The sequence below is a fragment of the Amblyomma americanum genome, chromosome 2 (assembly GCF_052857255.1).
Source record: "Amblyomma americanum isolate KBUSLIRL-KWMA chromosome 2, ASM5285725v1, whole genome shotgun sequence".
Classification (NCBI taxonomy): Eukaryota; Metazoa; Arthropoda; class Arachnida; order Ixodida; family Ixodidae; genus Amblyomma; species Amblyomma americanum.
The window spans coordinates 204,043,246-204,056,504 of record NC_135498.1 but is presented as its reverse complement, the minus strand read 5'-3'; the positions used below and the strand labels follow the sequence as shown (position 1 = coordinate 204,056,504).

Sequence of the window (13,259 nt, the reverse complement as noted above, 5' to 3'; positions counted from 1 at the left end):
GCAAAGAGACGTGTAGCTGCGTGGAATCGAGGAAACGAAGCTCATTATCTTGCAGGAATACCGACGGGCTGCTAATGCACAATCTAGGTAAGCAAAAATAGCGCGAAAGACGAGGACTACAAGGAAAGAAAACAACCGAACAAGCGCTAACTCGCAACTGAAGGTTTATTGACAGGAAGCAAGGAATATAAAGAGGGCAAACAAACAAGATAGCAAAGCAAACAGACTAGTAGCTGCATGGAATCAAGGAAACGAACCTCACTGTCATGCAGGCATACCGACGGGCTGCTAATGCACAATCTAGCTAAGCGAAATTAGCGCGAAATACGAGGACGACAAGGAAAGAAAACAACAGGACGAGCGCTAACTCGCAACTGAAGGTTTATTCACAGGAAGCAAGGAATATAAAGAGGGCAAACAAACAACATAGCAAAGCAAACAGACGAGTAGCTGCATGGAATCGAGGAAACGAACCTCACTGTCATGCAGGCATACCGACGGGCTGCTAATGCACAATCTAGGTAAACAAAAATAGCGCGAAATACGAGGACAACCATGAAAGGAAATAACAGGACCAGCGGTAACTCACAACTGAAGGTTTATTCACAGGAAGCGAGGAATATAAAGAGGGCAACACAAACAAGATAGCAAAGCAAAGAGACGTGTAGCTGCGTGGAATCGAGGAAACGAAGCTCACTATCATGCAGGAATACCGACGGGCTGCTAATGCACAATCTAGGTAAGCAAAAATAGCGCGAAAGACGAGGACTACAAGGAAAGAAAACAACCGGACAAGCGCTAACTCACAACTGAAGGTTTATTGACAGGAAGCGAGGAATATAAAGAGGGCAAACAAACAAGATAGCAAAGCAAACAGACTAGTAGCTGCATGGAATCGAGGAAACGAACCTCACTGTCATGCAGGCATAACAACGGGCTGCTAAAGCACAATCTAGGTAAGCAAATATAGCGCGAAATACGAGGACAACCAGGAAAGGAAATAACAGGACCAGCAGTAACTCACAACTGAAGGTTTATTCACAGGAAGCGAGGAATATAAAGAGGGCAACACAAACAAGATAGCAAAGCAAAGAGACGTGTAGCTGCGTGGAATCAAAGAAACGAAGCTCACTATCATGCAGGAATACCGACGGGCTGCTAATGCACAATCTAGGTAAGCAAAAATAGCGCGAAATACGAGGACGACAAGGAAAGAAAACAACAGGACGAACGCTAACTCGCAACTGAAGGTTTATTCACAGGAAGCAAGGAATATAAAGAGGGCAAACAAACAAGATAGCAAAGCAAACAGACGAGTAGCTGCATGGAATCGAGGAAACAAACCTCACTGTCATGCAGGCATACCGACGGGCTGCTAATGCACAATCTAGCTAAGCGAAATTAGCGCGAAATACGAGGACGACAAGTAAAGAAAACAACAGGACGAGCGCTAACTCGCAACTGAAGATTTATTCACAGGAAGCAAGGATTATAAAGAGGGCAAACAAACAAGATAGCAAAGCAAACAGACGAGTAGCTGCATGGAATCAAGCAAACGAACCTCTCTGTCATGCAGGCATACCGACGGGCTGCTAATGCACAATATAGGTAAGCAAAAATAGCGCGAAATACGCGGACGACAAGGAAAGAAAACAACAGGACGAACGCTAACTCGCAACTGAAGGTTTATTCACAGGAAGCAAGGAATATAAAGAGGGCAAACAAACAAGATAGCAAAGCAAACAGACGAGTAGCTGCATGGAATCGAGGAAACAAACCTCACTGTCATGCAGGCATACTGACGGGCTGCTAATGCACAATCTAGCTAAGCGAAATTAGCGCGAAATACGAGGACGAGAAGGAAAGAAAACAACAGGACGAGCGCTAACTCGCAACTGAAGATTTATTCACAGGAAGCAAGGAATATAAAGAGGGCAAACAAACAAGATAGCAAAGCAAACAGACGAGTAGCTGCATGGAAACAAGGAAACGAACCTCTCTGTCATGCAGGCATACCGACGGGCTGCTAATGCACAATATAGGTAAGCAAAAATAGCGCGAAATACGAGGACTACAAGGAAAGGAAATAACAGGACCAGCGGTAACTCACAACTGAAGCTTTATGCACAGGAAGCGAGGAATATAAAGAGGGCAACACAAACAAGATAGCAAAGCAAAGAGTAGTGTAGCTGCGTGGAATCGAGGAAACGAAGCTCACTATCATGCAGGAATACCGACGGGCTGCTAATGCACAATCTAAGTAAGCAAAAATAGCGCGAAATACGATGACAACAAGGAAAGGAAATAACAGGACCAGCGGTAACTCACAATTGAAGGTTTATTCACAGGAAGCGAGGAATATAAAGAGGGCAACACAAACAAGATAGCAAAGCAAAGAGACGTGTAGCTGCGTGGAATCAAGGAAACGAAGCTCACTATCATGCAGGAATACCGACGGGCTGCTAATGCACAATCTAGGTAAGCAAAAATAGCGCGAAATACGAGGACGACAAGGAAAGAAAACAACAGGACGAACGTTAACTCGCAACTGAAGGTTTATTCACAGGAAGCAAGGAATATAAAGAGGGCAAACAAACAAGATAGCAAAGCAAACAGACGAGTAGCTGCATGGAATCGAGGAAACAAACCTCACTGTCATGCAGGCATACCGACGGGCTGCTAATGCACAATCTAGCTAAGCGAAATTAGCGCGAAATACGAGGACGACAAGTAAAGAAAACAACAGGACGAGCGCTAACTCGCAACTGAAGATTTATTCACAGGAAGCAAGGAATATAAAGAGGGCAAACAAACAAGATAGCAAAGCAAACAGACGAGTAGCTGCATGGAATCAAGCAAACGAACCTCTCTGTCATGCAGGCATACCGACGGGCTGCTAATGCACAATCTAGGTAAGCAAAAATAGCGCGAAAGGCGAGGACTACAATTAAAGAAAACAACCGGACAAGCGCTAACTCACAACTGAAGGTTTATTGACAGGAAGCAAGGAATATAAAGAGGGAAAACAAACAAGATAGCAAAGCAAAGAGACTGGTAGCTGCATGTAATCGAGGAAACGAACCTCACTGTCATGCAGGCATACCGACGGGCTGCTAATGCACAATCTTGCTAAGCGAGATTAGCGCGAAAGACGAGGACTACAAGGAAAGGAAATAACAGGACCAGCGGTAACTCACAACTGAAGGTTTATTCACAGGAAGCGAGGAATATAAAGAGGGCAACACAAACAAGATAGCAAAGCAAATATACGAGTAGCTGCATGGAATCGAGGAAACGAACCTCACTGTCATGCAGGCATACCGACGGGCTGCTAATGCACAATATAGCTAAGCGAAATTAGCGCGAAAGACGAGGACGACAAGGAAAGAAAAAACCAGGATCAGCGGTAACTCACCATTGAAGGTTTATTCACAGGAAGCGAGGAATATAAAGAGGGCAACACAAACAAGATAGCAAAGCAAAGAGACGTGTAGCTGCGTGGAATCGAGGAAACGAAGCTCATTATCTTGCAGGAATACCGACGGGCTGCTAATGCACAATCTAGGTAAGCAAAAATAGCGCGAAAGACGAGGACTACAAGGAAAGAAAACAACCGAACAAGCGCTAACTCGCAACTGAAGGTTTATTGACAGGAAGCAAGGAATATAAAGAGGGCAAACAAACAAGATAGCAAAGCAAACAGACTAGTAGCTGCATGGAATCAAGGAAACGAACCTCACTGTCATGCAAGCATACCGACGTGCTGCTAATGCACAATCTAGCTAAACGAAATTAGCGCGAAAGACGAGGACTACAAGGAAAGGAAATAACAGGACCAGCGGTAACTCACAACTTAAGCTTTATTCACAGGAAGCAAGGAATATAAAGAGGGCAAACAAACAAGATAGCAAAGCAAACAGACTAGTAGCTGCATGGAATCGAGGAAACGAACCTCACTGTCATGCAGGCATACCGACGGGCTGCTAATGCACAATCTAGCTAAGCGAAATTAGCGCGAAAGACGAGGACGACAAGGAAAGAAAATAACAGGATCAGCGGTAACTCACCATTGAAGGTTTATTCACAGGAAGCGAGGAATATAAAGATGGCAACACAAACAAGATAGCAAAGCAAAGAGACGTGTAGCTGCGTGGAATCGAGGAAACGAAGCTCATTATCTTGCAGGAATACCGACGGGCTGCTAATGCACAATCTAGGTAAGCAAAAATAGCGCGAAAGGCGAGGACTACAAGGAAAGAAAACAACCGGACAAGCGCTAACTCACAACTGAAGGTTTATTGACAGAAAGCAAGGAATATAAAGAGGGCAAACAAACAAGATAGCAAAGCAAACAGACTAGTAGCTGCATGGAATCGAGGAAACGAACCTCACTGTCATGCAGGCATACCGACGGGCTGCTAATGCACAATCTAGCTAAGCGAGACTAGCGCGAAAGACGAGGACTACAAGGAAAGGAAATAACAGGACCAGCGGTAACTCACAACTGAAGCTTTATTCACAGGAAGCGAGGAATATAAAGAGGGCAACACAGACAAGACAGCAAAGCAAAGAGTAGTGTAGCTGCGTGGAATCGAGGAAACGAAGCTCACTATCATGCAGGAATACCGACGGGCTGCTAATGCACAATCTAAGTAAGCAAAAATAGCGCGAAATACGTGGACAACAAAGAAAGGAAATAACAGGACCAGCGGTAACTCGCAACTGAAGGTTTATTCACAGGAAACGAGGAATATAAAGAGGGCAACACAAACAAGATAGCAAAGCAAAAAGACGTGTAGCTGCGAGGAATCGAGGAAACGAAGCTCACTATCATGCAGAAATACCGACGGGCTGCTAATGCATAATCTAGGTAAGCAAAAATAGCGCGAAAGGCGAGGACTACAAGGAAACAAAACAACCGGACAAGCGCTAACTCACAACTGAAGGTTTATTGACAGGAAGCAAGGAATATAAAGAGGGCAAACAAACAAGATAGCAAAGCAAACAGACTAGTAGCTGCATGGAATCGAGGAAACGAACCTCACTGTCATGCAGGCATACCGACGGGCTGCTAATGCACAATCTAGCTAAGCGAAATTACCGCGAAAGACGAGGACTACAAGGAAAGGAAATAACAGGACCAGCGGTAACTCACAACTGAAGCTTTACTCACAGGAAGCGAGGAATATAAAGAGGGCAACACAAACAAGATAGCAAAGCAAAGAGTAGTGTAGCTGCGTGGATTCGAGGAAACGAAGCTCACTATCATGCAGGAATACCGACGGGCTGCTAATGCACAATCTAGCTAAGCGAAAATAGCGCGAAATACCAGGACAACAAGGAAAGGAAATAACAGGACCAGCGGTAACTCACAACTGAAGGTTTATTCACAGGAAGCGAGGAATATAAAGAAGGCAACACAAACAAGATAGCAAAGCAAAGAGACGAGTAGCTGCGTGGAATCGAGGAAACGAAGCTCACTATCATGCAGGAATACCGACGGGCTGCTAATGCACAATCTATGTAAGCAAAAATAGCGCGAAATACGAGGACAACAAGGAAAGGAAATAACAGGACCAGCGGTAACTCACAACTGAAGGTTTATTCACAGGAAGCGAGGAATATAAATAGGGCAACACAAACAAGATAGCAAAGCAAACAGACGTGTAGCTGCGTGGAATCGAGGAAACGAAGCTCACTATCATGCAGAAATACCGACGGGCTGCTAATGCACAATCTAGGTAAGCAAAAATAGCGCGAAAGAAAAGGACTACAAGGAAAGAAAACAACCGGACAAGCGCTAACTCATAACTTAAGGTTTATTCACAGGAAGCTAGGAATATAAAGAGGGCAAACAAACAAGATAGCAAAGCAAACAGACGAGTAGCTGCATGGAATCGAGGAAACGAACCTCACTGTCATGCAGGCATACCGACGGGCTGCTAATGCACAATCTAGCTAAGCGAAATTAGCGCGAAATACGAGGACGACAAGGAAAGAAAACAGGACGAGCGCTAACTCGCAACTGAAGGTTTATTCACAGGAAGCAAGGAATATAAAGAGGGCAAACAAACAACATAGCAAAGCAAACAGACGAGTAGCTGCATGGAATCGAGGAAACGAACCTCACTGTCATGCAGGCATACCGACGGGCTGCTAATGCACAATCTAGGTAAACAAAAATAGCGCGAAATACGAGGACAACCATGAAAGGAAATAACAGGACCAGCGGTAACTCACAACTGAAGGTTTATTCACAGGAAGCGAGGAATATAAAGATGGCAACACAAACAAGATAGCAAAGCAAAGAGACGTGTAGCTGCGTGGAATCGAGGAAACGAAGCTCACTATCATGCAGGAATACCGACGGGCTGCTAATGCACAATCTAGGTAAGCAAAAATAGCGCGAAAGACGAGGACTACAAGGAAAGAAAACAACCGGACAAGCGCTAACTCACAACTGAAGGTTTATTGACAGGAAGCGAGGAATATAAAGAGGGCAAACAAACAAGATAGCAAAGCAAACAGACTAGTAGCTGCATGGAATCGAGGAAACGAACCTCACTGTCATGCAGGCATAACAACGGGCTGCTAAAGCACAATCTAGGTAAGCAAATATAGCGCGAAATACGAGGACAACCAGGAAAGGAAATAACAGGACCAGCAGTAACTCACAACTGAAGGTTTATTCACAGGAAGCGAGGAATATAAAGAGGGCAACACAAACAAGATAGCAAAGCAAAGAGACGTGTAGCTGCGTGGAATCAAAGAAACGAAGCTCACTATCATGCAGGAATACCGACGGGCTGCTAATGCACAATCTAGGTAAGCAAAAATAGCGCGAAATACGAGGACGACAAGGAAAGAAAACAACAGGACGAACGCTAACTCACAACTGAAGGTTTATTCACAGGAAGCAAGGAATATAAAGAGGGCAAACAAACAAGATAGCAAAGCAAACAGACGAGTAGCTGCATGGAATCGAGGAAACAAACCTCACTGTCATGCAGGCATACCGACGGGCTGCTAATGCACAATCTAGCTAAGCGAAATTAGCGCGAAATACGAGGACGACAAGTAAAGAAAACAACAGGACGAGCGCTAACTCGCAACTGAAGATTTATTCACAGGAAGCAAGGAATATAAAGAGGGCAAACAAACAAGATAGCAAAGCAAACAGACGCGTAGCTGCATGGAATCAAGCAAACGAACCTCTCTGTCATGCAGGCATACCGACGGGCTGCTAATGCACAATATAGGTAAGCAAAAATAGCGCGAAATACGCGGACGACAAGGAAAGAAAACAACAGGACGAACGCTAACTCGCAACTGAAGGTTTATTCACAGGAAGCAAGGAATATAAAGAGGGCAAACAAACAAGATAGCAAAGCAAACAGACGAGTAGCTGCATGGAATCGAGGAAACAAACCTCACTGTCATGCAGGCATACTGACGGGCTGCTAATGCACAATCTAGCTAAGCGAAATTAGCGCGAAATACGAGGACGAGAAGGAAAGAAAACAACAGGACGAGCGCTAACTCGCAACTGAAGATTTATTCACAGGAAGCAAGGAATATAAAGAGGGCAAACAAGATAGCAAAGCAAACAGACGAGTAGCTGCATGGAAACAAGGAAACGAACCTCTCTGTCATGCAGGCATACCGACGGGCTGCTAATGCACAATATAGGTAAGCAAAAATAGCGCGAAATACGAGGACTACAAGGAAAGGAAATAACAGGACCAGCGGTCTCTCACAACTGAAGCTTTATGCACAGGAAGCGAGGAATATAAAGAGGGCAACACAAACAAGATAGCAAAGCAAAGAGTAGTGTAGCTGCGTGGAATCGAGGAAACGAAGCTCACTATCATGCAGGAATACCGACGGGCTGCTAATGCACAATCTAAGTAAGCAAAAATAGCGCGAAATACGATGACAACAAGGAAAGGAAATAACAGGACCAGCGGTAACTCACAATTGAAGGTTTATTCACAGGAAGCGAGGAATATAAAGAGGGCAACACAAACAAGATAGCAAAGCAAAGAGACGTGTAGCTGCGTGGAATCAAGGAAACGAAGCTCACTATCATGCAGTAATACCGACGGGCTGCTAATGCACAATCTAGGTAAGCAAAAATAGCGCGAAATACGAGGACGACAAGGAAAGAAAACAACAGGATGAACGTTAACTCGCAACTGAAGGTTTATTCACAGGAAGCAAGGAATATAAAGAGGGCAAACAAACAAGATAGCAAAGCAAACAGACGAGTAGCTGCATGGAATCGAGGAAACAAACCTCACTGTCATGCAGGCATACCGACGGGCTGCTAATGCACAATCTAGCTAAGCGAAATTAGCGCGAAATACGAGGACGACAAGTAAAGAAAACAACAGGACGAGTGCTAACTCGCAACTGAAGATTTATTCACAGGAAGCAAGGAATATAAAGAGGGCAAACAAACAAGATAGCAAAGCAAACAGACGAGTAGCTGCATGGAATCAAGCAAACGAACCTCTCTGTCATGCAGGCATACCGACGGGCTGCTAATGCACAATCTAGGTAAGCAAAAATAGCGCGAAAGGCGAGGACTACAAGGAAAGAAAACAACCGGACAAGCGCTAACTCACAACTGAAGGTTTATTGACAGGAAGCAAGGAATATAAAGAGGGAAAACAAACAAGATAGCAAAGCAAACAGACTGGTAGCTGCATGGAATCGAGGAAACGAACCTCACTGTCATGCAGGCATACCGACGGGCTGCTAATGCACAATCTAGCTAAGCGAGATTAGCGCGAAAGACGAGGACTACAAGGAAAGGAAATACCAGGACCAGCGGTAACTAACAACTGAAGGTTTATTCACAGGAAGCGAGGAATATAAAGAGGGCAACACAAACAAGATAGCAAAGCAAATATACGAGTAGCTGCATGGAATCGAGGAAACGAACCTCACTGTCATGCAGGCATACCGACGGGCTGCTAATGCACAATCTAGCTAAGCGAAATTAGCGCGAAAGACGAGGACGACAAGGAAAGAAAATAACAGGATCAGCGGTAACTCACCATTGAAGGTTTATTCACAGGAAGCGAGGAATATAAAGAGGGCAACACAAACAAGATAGCAAAGCAAAGAGACGTGTAGCTGCGTGGAATCGAGGAAACGAAGCTCATTATCTTGCAGGAATACCGACGGGCTGCTAATGCACAATCTAGGTAAGCAAAAATAGCGCGAAAGACGAGGACTACAAGGAAAGAAAACAACCGGACAAGCGCTAACTCGCAACTGAAGGTTTATTGACAGGAAGCAAGGAATATAAAAAGGGCAAACAAACAAGATAGCAAAGCAAACAGACTAGTAGCTGCATGGAATCGAGGAAACGAACCTCACTGTCATGCAAGCATACCGACGTGCTGCTAATGCACAATCTAGCTAAACGAAATTAGCGCGAAAGACGAGGACTACAAGGAAAGGAAATAACAGGACCAGCGGTAACTCACAACTTAAGCTTTATTCACAGGAAGCAAGGAATTTAAAGAGGGCAAACAAACAAGATAGCAAAGCAAACAGACTAGTAGCTGCATGGAATCGAGGAAACGAACCTCACTGTCATGCAGGCATACCGACGGGCTGCTAATGCACAATCTAGCTAAGCGAAATTAGCGCGAAAGACGAGGACGACAAGGAAAGAAAATAACAGGATCAGCGGTAACTCACCATTGAAGGTTTATTCACAGGAAGCGAGGAATATAAAGAGGGCAACACAAACAAGATAGCAAAGCAAAGAGACGTGTAGCTGCGTGGAATCGAGGAAACGAAGCTCATTATCTTGCAGGAATACCGACGGGCTGCTAATACACAATCTAGGTAAGCAAAAATAGCGCGAAAGGCGAGGACTACAAGGAAAGAAAACAACCGGACAAGCGCTAACTCACAACTGAAGGTTTATTGACAGAAAGCAAGGAATATAAAGAGGGCAAACAAACAAGATAGCAAAGCAAACAGACTAGTAGCTGCATGGAATCGAGGAAACGAACCTCACTGTCATGCAGGCATACCGACGGGCTGCTAATGCACAATCTAGCTAAGCGAGACTAGCGCGAAAGACGAGGACTACAAGGAAAGGAAATAACAGGACCAGCGGTAACTCACAACTGAAGCTTTATTCACAGGAAGCGAGGAATATAAAGAGGGCAACACAGACAAGACAGCAAAGCAAAGAGTAGTGTAGCTGCGTGGAATCGAGGAAACGAAGCTCACTATCATGCAGGAATACCGACGGGCTGGTAATGCACAATCTAAGTAAGCAAAAATAGCGCGAAATAAGTGGACAACAAAGAAAGGAAATAACAGGACCAGCGGTAACTCGCAACTGAAGGTTTATTCACAGGAAACGAGGAATATAAAGAGGGCAACACAAACAAGATAGCAAAGCAAAAAGACGTGTAGCTGCGAGGAATCGAGGAAACGAAGCTCACTATCATGCAGAAATACCGACGGGCTGCTAATGCATAATCTAGGTAAGCAAAAATAGCGCGAAAGGCGAGGACTACAAGGAAACAAAACAACCGGACAAGCGCTAACTCACAACTGAAGGTTTATTGACAGGAAGCAAGGAATATAAAGAGGGCAAACAAACAAGATAGCAAAGCAAACAGACTAGTAGCTGCATGGAATCGAGGAAACGAACCTCACTGTCATGCAGGCATACCGACGGGCTGCTAATGCACAATCTAGCTAAGCGAAATTAGCGCGAAAGACGAGGACTACAAGGAAAGGAAATACCAGGACCAGCGGTAACTCACAACTGAAGCTTTACTCACAGGAAGCGAGGAATATAAAGAGGGCAACACAAACAACATAGCAAAGCAAACAGACAAGTAGCTGCATGGAATCGAGGAAACGAACCTCACTGTCATGCAGGCATACCGACGGGCTGCTAATGCACAATCTAGGTAAACAAAAATAGCGCGAAATACGAGGACAACCATGAAAGGAAATAACAGGACCAGCGGTAACTCACAACTGAAGGTTTATTCACAGGAAGCGAGCAATATAAAGAGGGCAACACAAACAAGATAGCAAAGCAAAGAGACGTGTAGCTGCGTGGAATCGAGGAAACGAAGCTCACTATCATGCAGGAATACCGACGGGCTGCTAATGCACAATCTAGGTAAGCAAAAATAGCGCGAAAGACGAGGACTACAAGGAAAGAAAACAACCGGACAAGCGCTAACTCACAACTGAAGGTTTATTGACAGGAAGCGAGGAATATAAAGAGGGCAACACAAACAAGATAGCAAAGCAAAGAGACGTGTAGCTGCGTGGAATTGAGGAAACGAGGCTCACTATCATGCAGGAATACCGACGGGCTGCTAATGCACAATCTAGGTAAGCAAATATAGCGCGAAAGACGAGGACTACAAGGAAACAAAACAACCGGACAAGCGCTAACTCACAACTGAAGGTTTATTGACAGGAAGCAAGGAATATAAAGAGGGCAAACAAACAAGATAGCAAAGCAAACAGACTAGTAGCTGCATGGAATCGAGGAAACTGACCTCACTGTCATGCAGGCATAACAACGGGCTGCTAAAGCACAATCTAGGTAAGCAAATATAGCGCGAAATACGAGGACAACCAGGAAAGGAAATAACAGGACCAGCAGTAACTCACAACTGAAGGTTTATTCACAGGAAGCGAGGAATATAAAGAGGGCAACACAAACAAGATAGCAAAGCAAAGAGACGTGTAGCTGCGTGGAATCAAAGAAACGAAGCTCACTATAATGCAGGAATACCGACGGGCTGCTAATGCACAATCTAGGTAAGCAAAAATAGCGCGAAATACGAGGACGACAAGGAAAGAAAACAACAGGACAAACGCTAACTCGCAACTGAAGGTTTATTCACAGGAAGCAAGGAATATAAAGAGGGCAAACAAACAAGATAGCAAAGCAAACAGACGAGTAGCTGCATGGAATCGAGGAAACAAACCTCACTGTCATGCAGGCATACTGACGGGCTGCTAATGCACAATCTAGCTAAGCGAAATTAGCGCGAAATACGAGGACGAGAAGGAAAGAAAACAACAGGACGAGCGCTAACTCGCAACTGAAGATTTATTCACAGGAAGCAAGGAATATAAAGAGGGCAAACAAACAAGATAGCAAAGCAAACAGACGAGTAGCTGCATGGAATCAAGCAAACGAACCTCTCTGTCATGCAGGCATACCGACGGGCTGCTAATGCACAATATAGGTAAGCAAAAATAGCGCGAAATACGAGGACTACAAGGAAAGGAAATAACAGGACCAGCGGTAACTCAAAACTGAAGCTTTATGCACAGGAAGCGAGGAATATAAAGAGGGCAACACAAACAAGATAGCAAAGCAAAGAGTAGTGTAGCTGCTTGGAATCGAGGAAACGAAGCTCACTATCATGCAGGAATACCGACGGGCTGCTAATGCACAATCTAAGTAAGCAAAAATAGCGCGAAATACGATGACAACAAGGAAAGGAAATAACAGGACCAGCGGTAACTCACAATTGAAGGTTTATTCACAGGAAGCGAGGAATATAAAGAGGGCAACACAAACAAGATAGCAAAGCAAAGAGACGTGTAGCTGCGTGGAATCAAGGAAACGAAGCTCACTATCATGCAGGAATACCGACGGGCTGCTAATGCACAATCTAGGTAAGCAAAAATAGCGCGAAATACGAGGACGACAAGGAAAGAAAACAACAGGACGAACGTTAACTCGCAACTGAAGGTTTATTCACAGGAAGCAAGGAATATAAAGAGGGCAAACAAACAAGATAGCAAAGCAAACAGACGAGTAGCTGCATGGAATCGAGGAAACAAACCTCACTGTCATGCAGGCATACCGACGGGCTGCTAATGCACAATCTACCTAAGCGAAATTAGCGCGAAATACGAGGACGACAAGTAAAGAAAACAACAGGACGAGCGCTAACTCGCAACTGAAGATTTATTCAGAGGAAGCAAGGAATATAAAGAGGGCAAACAAACAAGATAGCAAAGCAAACAGACGAGTAGCTGCATGGAATCAAGCAAACGAACCTCTCTGTCATGCAGGCATACCGACGGGCTGCTAATGCACAATCTAGGTAAGCAAAAATAGCGCGAAAGGCGAGGACTACAAGGAAAGAAAACAACCGGACAAGCGCTAACTAACAACTGAAGGTTTATTGACAGGAAGCAAGGAATATAAAGAGGGAAAACAAACAAGATAGCAAAGC

The 13,259-nt window shown here is 44.5% G+C and overlaps 1 protein-coding gene across 1 annotated transcript in view; it reads left to right on the top strand.

Annotated features, from left to right (window-relative positions):
* LOC144119413 (uncharacterized) overlaps positions 1–13,259 on the top strand; it is a 599,791-nt gene that overhangs the window by 187,046 nt on the left and 399,486 nt on the right. The window lies entirely within an intron of this gene.